The sequence below is a fragment of the Cupressus sempervirens genome, chromosome 6, assembly GCF_028749045.1.
Source record: "Cupressus sempervirens isolate cs-2001-9-10 chromosome 6, ASM2874904v1, whole genome shotgun sequence".
Classification (NCBI taxonomy): domain Eukaryota; kingdom Viridiplantae; phylum Streptophyta; class Pinopsida; order Cupressales; family Cupressaceae; genus Cupressus; species Cupressus sempervirens.
In genome coordinates this window covers 697,014,684-697,024,755 of record NC_143123.1, presented here as the reverse complement: position 1 = coordinate 697,024,755, position 10,072 = coordinate 697,014,684, and positions in this window count along the sequence as shown.

Here is a 10,072-nt window from a genome sequence, read left to right as displayed (position 1 = left end):
GATCAACTAGAATCAAATTTGTAAACCTAAGAAGGAAGGTAGTCTAGGGATTAGAAATTTCAAGAAGATGAACAAATCCTTACTTGAAAAGTTTCTTTGGATGGTGTTGGAGGTTTCAAAATTTTGGACAAAGATCATGAGAGCTAAATATTTGGCAAATGGCCTCTCTTTCCTCCTATTATCAACATAACCTATTAATGGAACATCTACTTTGTGGAAGAACGTAAAGAAATCTAAAGGGATTCATAAGAGAGGAGGAAAATTTTTTTGTGGAATGGATGAAATACTTTGTTCGAGTATGATTATTTGGCTACTAATACCCCACTTTAAGAGTTGATTGTTAACCAAGACCTTGAGAATTAGCTCATGACAACTATAGGTATTTGTAAGAATTTGCCTTAGGGAAAAGTCACACCAAGATCAAGAAGCTCAAGCACTACCACAATATGGACTAATAAAGTATGATGAAAATAATAATAATGAGAATATCATTGTGTGCATATAGACTAGAAATTCCTATATATAAAGGCCTCTAGAATGAGTAGGATTCAGTGAAGAGATAAGCTCAACAACTAAGCACACATTCACCAGAAGTGGATTATCCTCCTTTAAGCACAAAATTTAGTGCGATGATGAGAGGATAAGTATGACAAGGTGTATCTTGTATAGAGATGTTGTAGACACCATGGACTCAATTAGAGTGCAAATAATGGTGTTGTCTACATGACAACTCAGATGATTATGCAAACTCCTATGTTGTCAACAAGACAACTCATCTAACCATGCATACTTATAGGTGTCTATATGATAAATAATAAAATAACACATTAACCTAAGTAAACTTATGTAAAGTTTAATTAATAAATAATTAATTACACCAACAACCCTCATTAAGTGCAACTTAGGGGAATGCACTTAAGCTCACAAAAGCTAGACAAAAATGCATGATGGGTCCCGACAACTAGGCTATTTTAGATACCCATGTACATAATAAAATGTAATCTCTCTAAAAATGGAGAAAGAGGGAAAACCACATGGGAAAAACCCTCCCCCAAAAAAGAGAGATGAAAAACCAAGATGCATGGATGGATGTAGTAATCAAGACCCCCCATTACAACATACATCATGTATATACAATAGAGAAGTATGAGAGGAAAACATTCCCATAAGAGGAAAATGGCACCCCAATAAGAGAGAAGATGTAGAAAAAAGGAGACAAGGTATTCCCCCTCCCCCAAATGTAGAATGCCCATAAGTGATAGCTACTCCAAGATGAATGTAGAAGCTGATCCATGACTACTAAATAATGTTCTTCCCCTTAGGAAGAAACAATGGCATAGGTACATATGAGATGCTTTCTCAATGTGTAGAAAGAATCCTAAAGATGAATGGTGTCTCTAAAAACTTCTCACCTATCCCTATGTCAATACTGACGGTCACTCTTTCCAACACTAATGAAAAGAACAAGTTTAGATCTAGCAAGGATGGATGTAGAACATATCCCAAAGAACCAACTATCTCCTCAAATAATAAAGAGACCTCCTACAACTGCTATACATAAGGATCCACAATCATATCAACCTTGTAAACCTAATCATGTAGAGAATGGACAAGAGGATCAAAGATTTCCCTCACAACAACCGAAGAAGGATCTTCACCATCAAAGAGAATATGTATATCATCAATAATGTCTCCCAAATCTGCTATATAGGACTCCACAACCAAATCTGAAATGTTTTTCAATTAGTCATCCCCTGATGTTGGAACTGGAAGACAAGGTTCACCTATCTATACTAAATTACATGGACCTATCACTATAGCAATGCATGCATTTGGAATGTGTTGATGTTGTGACCCTTTTCTTCATCTATCAAAAGGATTCTCCACATCTGAACTTGTTGAATCACTATCACAATTGTCACTATCAGTTTCCATAATGTATGAAGTATGGAAAGGATTAGAGGATAAGATAGGTGAACTTTCCTCAAAGTGAACATTTCTCTTTATGAATATCTCATGAATCTCAGTATCCACAAGTCTATATGCCATAATAGTTTCATCATAGCCAATGAAATTAAAAGGCCTTGGTGGTGGTTCCTTGCATTCACTTGAAGATATGTGTGCCCATGTTGGACAACCAAAAACTCTAAAGTGTTTCACAACTTTTTTTTTTTTTGCACAATGCCTGAAAAGGAGTCATTCCATCTAAGACATTATGAGAATACTAATTAAGGATGTGATTGGAACTACTTATAGCTTCTACCTCAAGTGATAAATCAAGAGACTTAGCTTGAATCATGCAACTTGCCATTGACTTAAGAGTTATAATCCTCATTGCTACAACACTTGTCTTTTGTGGTCTAAATGGTATAGGATTCTGAAGATCAATACTCTCAAGTTTACAGAAGTCTCTAAGTCTTTAGTTCACATATCTACTTTCATTGTCCATACAAAGAACCTTAATGGCTTTACTTGATTGCTTCTCAAAATGACTCATAAAGGCTAGAAAGTTATCGAACACTTCATTCTAATGATCAAGAAAGTAGACCCATGTGTAGCGTGAAAAGTCATCAATGAAAGTGAGGACATAGTGACCCTTGCTAATTAATTTTACTAGAAAAGGGCCTGCAAGAACAATGTTAACCAACTCAAGAACAAATGATGCTCTCCAAGACTTCCCTTTGTCAAAATTCTCTTCTAGATGCATATCCATTAAACAAGTTGAACTTTCACCCTTAGAAAAGTTGATTGTATGTAGACCTTTGACCATATTATTCAAGCTAGGTTGATGAAGATAGCAGAAAGCAAGATGTCCATACCACTCATGCCATAATTTATTTGTGATTGTGAATATTTCAACAAGGCACATGAAGGAGACTTAAGCACAAAGTGGGAGAAAGAATAAAGCCTTGTGTCATGATTAACTTTAATCACTGCAACCAAGGAATCATCCTTAAGATTTTGCACCGTTACTAAATTAGGAAGGAACTCAACTTTATTGCCACCTCCATAGTGAGTGATTTGGTAGATTGAAAGGAGATTAGAGCTAAAGGTTAGGAACATAGAGAACATCTTTGAACTCTCCATTTTCCATCTCAACTTTTCCTTTCCCTTTCACTTCCACTTGTGTATCATTTCCTTCAAAGATGTGAGGTAGCTTAGATTGCTTCAATGAAGAAAAATGTCCTTTTGAAGAGTCCATATGATGTGAGGTACTTGAGTCAATAATCCATTCCCGTGAAGAACATGAACTTGCCATAAATGCTTGCCCTTCTTCCTTTGAAGTGGATGGATTTGAATGCTTGGAAGCATTTGGCACATTGATTTTGTTCTTCCTAATTAAGTTTTCCAAATCATCTATTCTCTTAGTCCCTTAATGATGCTCATCATGATTTGGTTTCTTGAAATATGCACAAAATAGTTTATCCTTGTTGTTGTTGTTTCCCTTCTTATTGGAAGAAGAATTTCCTTGTTGTGAGGAGGAAGATTATTGTGTCTCTAATTGTGATTTGAGCTTAAACTACTTTTTCTTGTTGTTGGTGAAACTTTTTTTGCATTGATTTTTTTGGTTCTCATTACTAGCCACCAATGTTGTAGACTTGGATGACTTGAGAGTTCCCATATCTATCAACTTGGATTGTTCCAACATCAACATTTCTACAAATGCATCAAATGAAGTCTTAGTGAAGGCACTTCCCATGGGCAACCTGTGAGTGTTGCAACTCAAAACAAAAGATGCATACTCTAAGGGTAGCCTCTTCAAGATGTGATGAATCAATCTATTGTCCTTCATGAGATTACCAAAAACCTTAAGTACTACTCTCAATTCATTGGCTTTGTTGAGAGAGTCTTGAATTCTGTCAAAATTCTTAGGATCCAATAGAAGTATATCATCCTCAATTTGGAATCTCTTTTCCTCATCCACCTTACCATACAACCCTTCAAGTTTATCCCAAGCACCCTTGGCATCCTTAACGCTGGAAATGTGGACAAAGAGATCTCTATGAACATAAATCCTAATAATTCTTAAAGCCTGGTTGTCTTTAACTTGCCAATGAACTTGTGCATTAGCATCAGTGGGTTTTACAATTGTACCATCAACATATAGATTTAAACCTTTTTCCATTAGTCTACTCCATCTAATATCTTTCAATGTAGTATAATTGTGTGAAGTTAAATGTGGAGTTTTAGGTGAACCCATGATGCAAAAAAATAAAAAGAGCATAAGAGAGATGCAAGAACACAAGACACACACCCCCATTCGCTCAATCAAACAACCCAACCAAAAGTGATGCTTTTGGAACTTTATATATAGTGCATTTACAATAGGCCACTTGTCAAAATGGACAAAAGTGGGATTTTGATTTTCCTATTTACAACCTCCTTTTGGAGTTCAAATCTGGTACATTGTAATGTAGCTCAGCTATTCAACAATTTTGAAGTTTGATCAAAGCATTAAAATGCAAAAAAAAGACCTACTTATGAAAGTGGTATTTTTCCCACACAAGTCTATAATCTAATTGCAAATTTAAAAAGTAGACAAAAAAAATGCACTTTCAAAAAAATGGGACCTAAAAATGTGTCCAGATGAACTTGTACGAAGTGTTTGAAGTTGCAAAATGCAAGACTGGATAGGTACAGTCACCAAAATCTAAATTTTCTTACAAATCCATGCACCAAAACTAGAAAATAATAGCATCACTAAATAATTCAAGAATATCTAACCAAAATAAAAATATTGCACCTGATTTGGAGTCCAAATGACTGAGATATGGCCTCCCTAAGTTGGATTGTCAATTCAAAACTACATATGGCGAGGGGTCTAATCAAAAAAATGAAAGGATAAGTTTGATGTGTAAATAGCCATCATGGTAGTGCAATTTGGCCTGCTAATGATGGTCAAACAATCGTCAAATTTAGGACCGTGAAAAGGTGACATCAACAAAAAAGGGCCTGCCTGGCTAATGTAGCAATATAGATTGTATGGAATTGTATGAACTCATCTCAGACTACGTGGCAGGCTAAGTGTCATCTGACATGGTAGATCAAGTGTTGTGGTAGATTGTGAGCTGGTGGGCTAACGTGGCCTTTGAATTGGTTGAGTGTCATCACATGGAGTGGACATGGCAGGAGGAAATTTGACAATCGCCAGAGCAAAAAATGGTGGCACCGGAGGATGAACGTCAGTGGGAAGTGGATGAAAGAGTCTGATTGATCAATAGAGGAGACAAGAATGTTAGTAATGGTACTATCAGTGCTGGCTTTAAATGCTACCAGTGGTATGTGGGAATTTATCCCACATGCATCACACTTTAAAACTTGGTTGTGTTTAAAAACAAAGAACTTGCCAATGTGAATCAATTTAAAGGGTTACTAATATATTGTTGCCCGATTTGTGATGTGTGGTCAGCTGGTTACCCATTTTTGAATGCCAGTTGTTGAAAATTATGCCAGCCTTGTATTGAAATCTATTGGTTAGAAGGAATATTCTAAAGAATATTCTGCGGGCACCAGGATTTGACTACCTAGTTAGCCTACAAAATAAGTTCTCTATAGGCCTAATAGGCCAAAGAATTTCAAACAAAATATGTAGATCTAGAAAAATAAAATAATTACAAAGATGCAAATATGTAGATCAGAAAATTAAATTCATAGATCGAAAAGATCATACCAAATTATGCAAGTCGGGCCTTCGGGTTCCGGTTTGCAAAAAAAATTTCCTTAATTTTGACTATGGCCTAGGGTAGGAAAATTTATAGTCAAAATTCATTGATTCAATGCTTCAGATGCAATGGTGAGGTCCTCTTTAGCTCTAGATGCTCCCAATAGCTACAGATACTTTGGATCTAAATCGAGGTCCTTTGAGAGGTGAAGCAAAAATGGTCTCCAATGGCTATGTGAAGAGAATCTCCCTCAACTCTGATACCATGCAAGAATTTTCCTTAGGGAAAAATCACACCAAGATCAAGAAGCTCAAGTGCTAGCACAATATGGACCAATAAAGTATGATAAGAATAATAATAAATAGAATATCATTGTGTGCATACACACTAGAAGTGCCTATACATAAAGGCCTCTAGAATGAGTAGGAGTAAGTGAAGAGAAAATCTCAACAACTAAGAACACGTCCACCAGAGGTTGATTATCCTCCATTAAGCACAATAGTTAGTGTGATGATGAGAGGATAAGTATGACAAGGTGTATCTTGTATAGATATTTTATAGACATCATGTGCTTAATTAGAGTACGAACAATTGTGTTGTCTACATGACAACTCAAATCATTATGCAAACTCCTGTCTTGTCAACAAGACAAGTCATCTAACTATGCATACTTCTAGGTGTCTATATGATAAATAATAAAATAATAGATTAAAGCCTAAGTAAATTTAAGTAAAGTGTAATTAGTAAATACTTAATTACTCCAATAGTATCAAAGTGGAACTTTACTATGTTTGGAGAAATGGAAAGGCTAAATTGTTAGACCTGGAAAGTCTTTGGCTAAGACAAAGAGAAGAAAAAATGGTATTCTTCCTATTTTCTATATTACTAAGAGAATTATTAGGTAAAGAAAAGATAATGTGAGCTTCCCCAAAGTGAAGTTCTATCCTAGATTAATGAATCTAAGAATCAAATAAAAATGGAATGCTACACAAATCTTGATAAATATAATCTGGAATAACATCTGGAAAAGAAAGCATTGTAAATGGAAACCTCCCAAGGAAGATTAGATTAAGTGTAATGTAGATGGTTTCTCTAAAGGAAACTTGGGCTTAGCTAGGATAGGTGGTATCATAAGAAATAATAATGGTCTACTTATCATGGGTCTTGTTAAAAACCTTGTATTTAACTCTATTAACTATGTTGAAGGATTTTTTATGTTGGATGGAGTTAAACTCTTACAAGATTATGGAGCTATAAATATAGAAATTTAAGGGGACTCAAAACTCATCACTAATGTCTTTCTAAATAAGGCTATCTTTCCTTGGCACATCCAAAGTCTCATGAATGACTGTAAAAGGTGCCTCTAGTGTTTTCACAATGTTAGAATCTGACATACCTTAAGAGAAGCAAATAAAGCACTGAACTAAATGGCTAATTGGGGTCTTAATTTTCAAAATTGGAGACACGTTTCTCATTTTCAATGCCTAAAGGAGTTAAAAATAGTAGTATTAAATGATCAAAGGTATCCTTAAGTGCAAAAATAGATATGATTGAAAAGAGTACTCTTCTACCATCAACATCATTGTTAAAGGAAATTAAAGGTTTTTTGTCTTGATTTTGTCATTAAATATCTTGAGGATGGGGAAATTCATAAGAAGTCCCAATAAAGTGTTGAGTGGAAAATTTGGTGAGAATTGTTATTTTCTAACTACCAATCTTTATAAAGTTTTCATTGCTAAAATTCCCAAAGCCACCTTTTTCATATTAATCGTAAAACTTTTTGGGTATAAAGTTATAATGCTAAAGACTATGCTACATTATATTGTAATCATTTCAAAAGCTAATACTATCTTGATGAATCATCAAATTTACATCCCCTATTTATGGTATGAGGACTATGGCATAACATATTACAATGACCCCTATCATTTCAAGGGAACAAAATTTGTCATTTAAAAAGGCAAGGCTCTCTCGATAATTATGGAAACTTGTTTGACAAGTATAGTCTCTTGCATTAGCAATTGGAAAGAAAAAAGAAATTATACACTTTATTGTTTGTGTTCATTCACTAGTACATTTGACCCCAATTTTTGACCAAAAATTTTGACCATCTAATAAATTGGGGTCAATTTGGTCGAAATGTGCAAGGAAACATATACTTTTTGTTAAATACAAGCCCGTGTTGGTCGAAATTTTGACCAATACGGGCTCACACTATGTCAAAATTTTAAAAAGCACTGTTTGCCACCCTAATTTCATTGTTACACGACCCGAAAGATAGCTCATGCACTCAACCATTTTCTACACTACATTTTGTGGCCAGGAGTACGAGCCAAAAGGGTTTTATAGCTTCAGAACCAATAGGGTTTGACATCTTGGGTTCTTTGGTACTTGATTGTAGTAGAGGAGAGCTCGTGAATGCTTCAAAGTTGACATTGAAAGAGATTTTAGAAAGAAGGTTACGTGAAAGGATTAAATAACACCTAGAAATGTTGAAGAGTCTCCTTCCCAGTGTTACAAAGGTGAGTTGAAGTTTTGTTTTATAGATTGACATTTGATTAATCACTCTCTGCTATTTTGAATCTGTTTGACCTCTCTATTTAGGCAAAAATGTTTGTTGAATTTTTAGCTATCCTACTTACTGCATAACTTTCTTCTGTCATATAATTTTTGTTTGAAAGCCCCTCATATTGCTTTTAGAATTGTATTTGCACCTTACATTTGTATACTTTTGAGCACATTAAGGCCTACTTTCATGTTAACTAGTTAAATTTTGCTTAGTATTCTTCTGATTTGTTAAATCCATACCTTGGTTGTAGCATCAAGATGGTGCCACAACTCTTCATCATGTGTCTTCAAAAGTTTTTTCATTCGTACCATTATAGAATGGATGCCTATAGTAATATTGTCTAGTTTCTAGGAAAAATGGTCCAAAAAATTACTCAACAACTCTACAAAACAAGAAAAAGCATCTACTTCCTCATGCAATTTATTGACAGCCATAACCTGAACTTTATATGTATTGCAACTTGTAGACCACTTTTCAAACTATCACAGTGGGTGAGGTAGGGATGACTACAAGAGTGATGCTATTGATTAGGATTATGTTGTACTTAAATTTTAAAAAAATTATATGTATTCTACATCTTTCGTCCTTAGTTTTAACCAATGATAGGGAAAAGTCATAAAAATGTTGTAAATAAATGATGGGAAAAAATCATCAATAAATGAAAGAAAATAGTCATATTAAATGCAGTCTAGCCCTTGCTTCATTTCTTTATTAAAAGTTGACAAATACAATTGATTATTAACTTTTCACTTAATCCAACAAAGTACATCAACAAGAAGTTTGTTGACTTGTGTGTCTTTAACTGAAATTGTACAAAACAATAACTAGAATAGACTATCTATGTTTACATCACAATATACATTAGATTTTTTTATACAAAACTAGATTTTTTAAATTCAACTTAACTCATAATACATGCAATATGCCTGAAATCCAAGGTGCAACTCAAATCTGATCTAGTATTTATTCTGCAAGATTAACATATATTGCTAGAATAATATTGAAACTACTACCATACATCAACCTACAAGTTAAGGTTGCCCATATCTTAACCTACTACACATGCTTTTAGAGCTACTAAGTTCAACTGCTCGGGTTTGTTACATCAGCAATGCTAAAGCAAATCCAACTAACATTGAAATGAGTAAGACTCATATAGTCATCAATCTGTTGTTGTTATGGTTTAAGACCAATTACAAAAGTCAAATAGCTACTGCTTAAATGAATTGACTGTTTCCAAACTAATTAAGTGCCTTTTGAACAATGACCCTCATGAGTTGGCAAGGTGATTTGGGGGTCTCAATTGGGGTCTCAAAACTTCTTAATGTCAAACTTCTAAACTTAAAAACAAAATGAAAATGTCATCATTAACTCTACAATCAAGGAATGAGCATTAAATACTTTTGATCCACAAATAATAATAATTTGGTAGAGAGAAATTTGACGATTCTTACCAATACATCAACAGTGATCACAGTGAGGATGAATCAAATTATGAAATGAATCTTCAATAACAAAAAGCAGAAAAATGACTTAGAATCAATTGAAAAACAACACATGATAATCTGATGAACTACATAAGAACTTCATTCAAATCAGGTCAAGTGACTTACACAAAGATTTTGCATGATTTTGTTTTGCTGTTGAGAATGTTGACAGGAAAAATGACCACATGTTGCTAGATGAATATTATGACCCAACTAAAGAAGAAATATTTTTATAATGAAATGAACCAAGACTGTTCTTCTGCAATTGCTGCTACAATCAATAAATGCCTATTCATAAATAGGTAGCATTTATAAAATGTATAATCTATGTCTGAAACGGTGATTGATAAGAT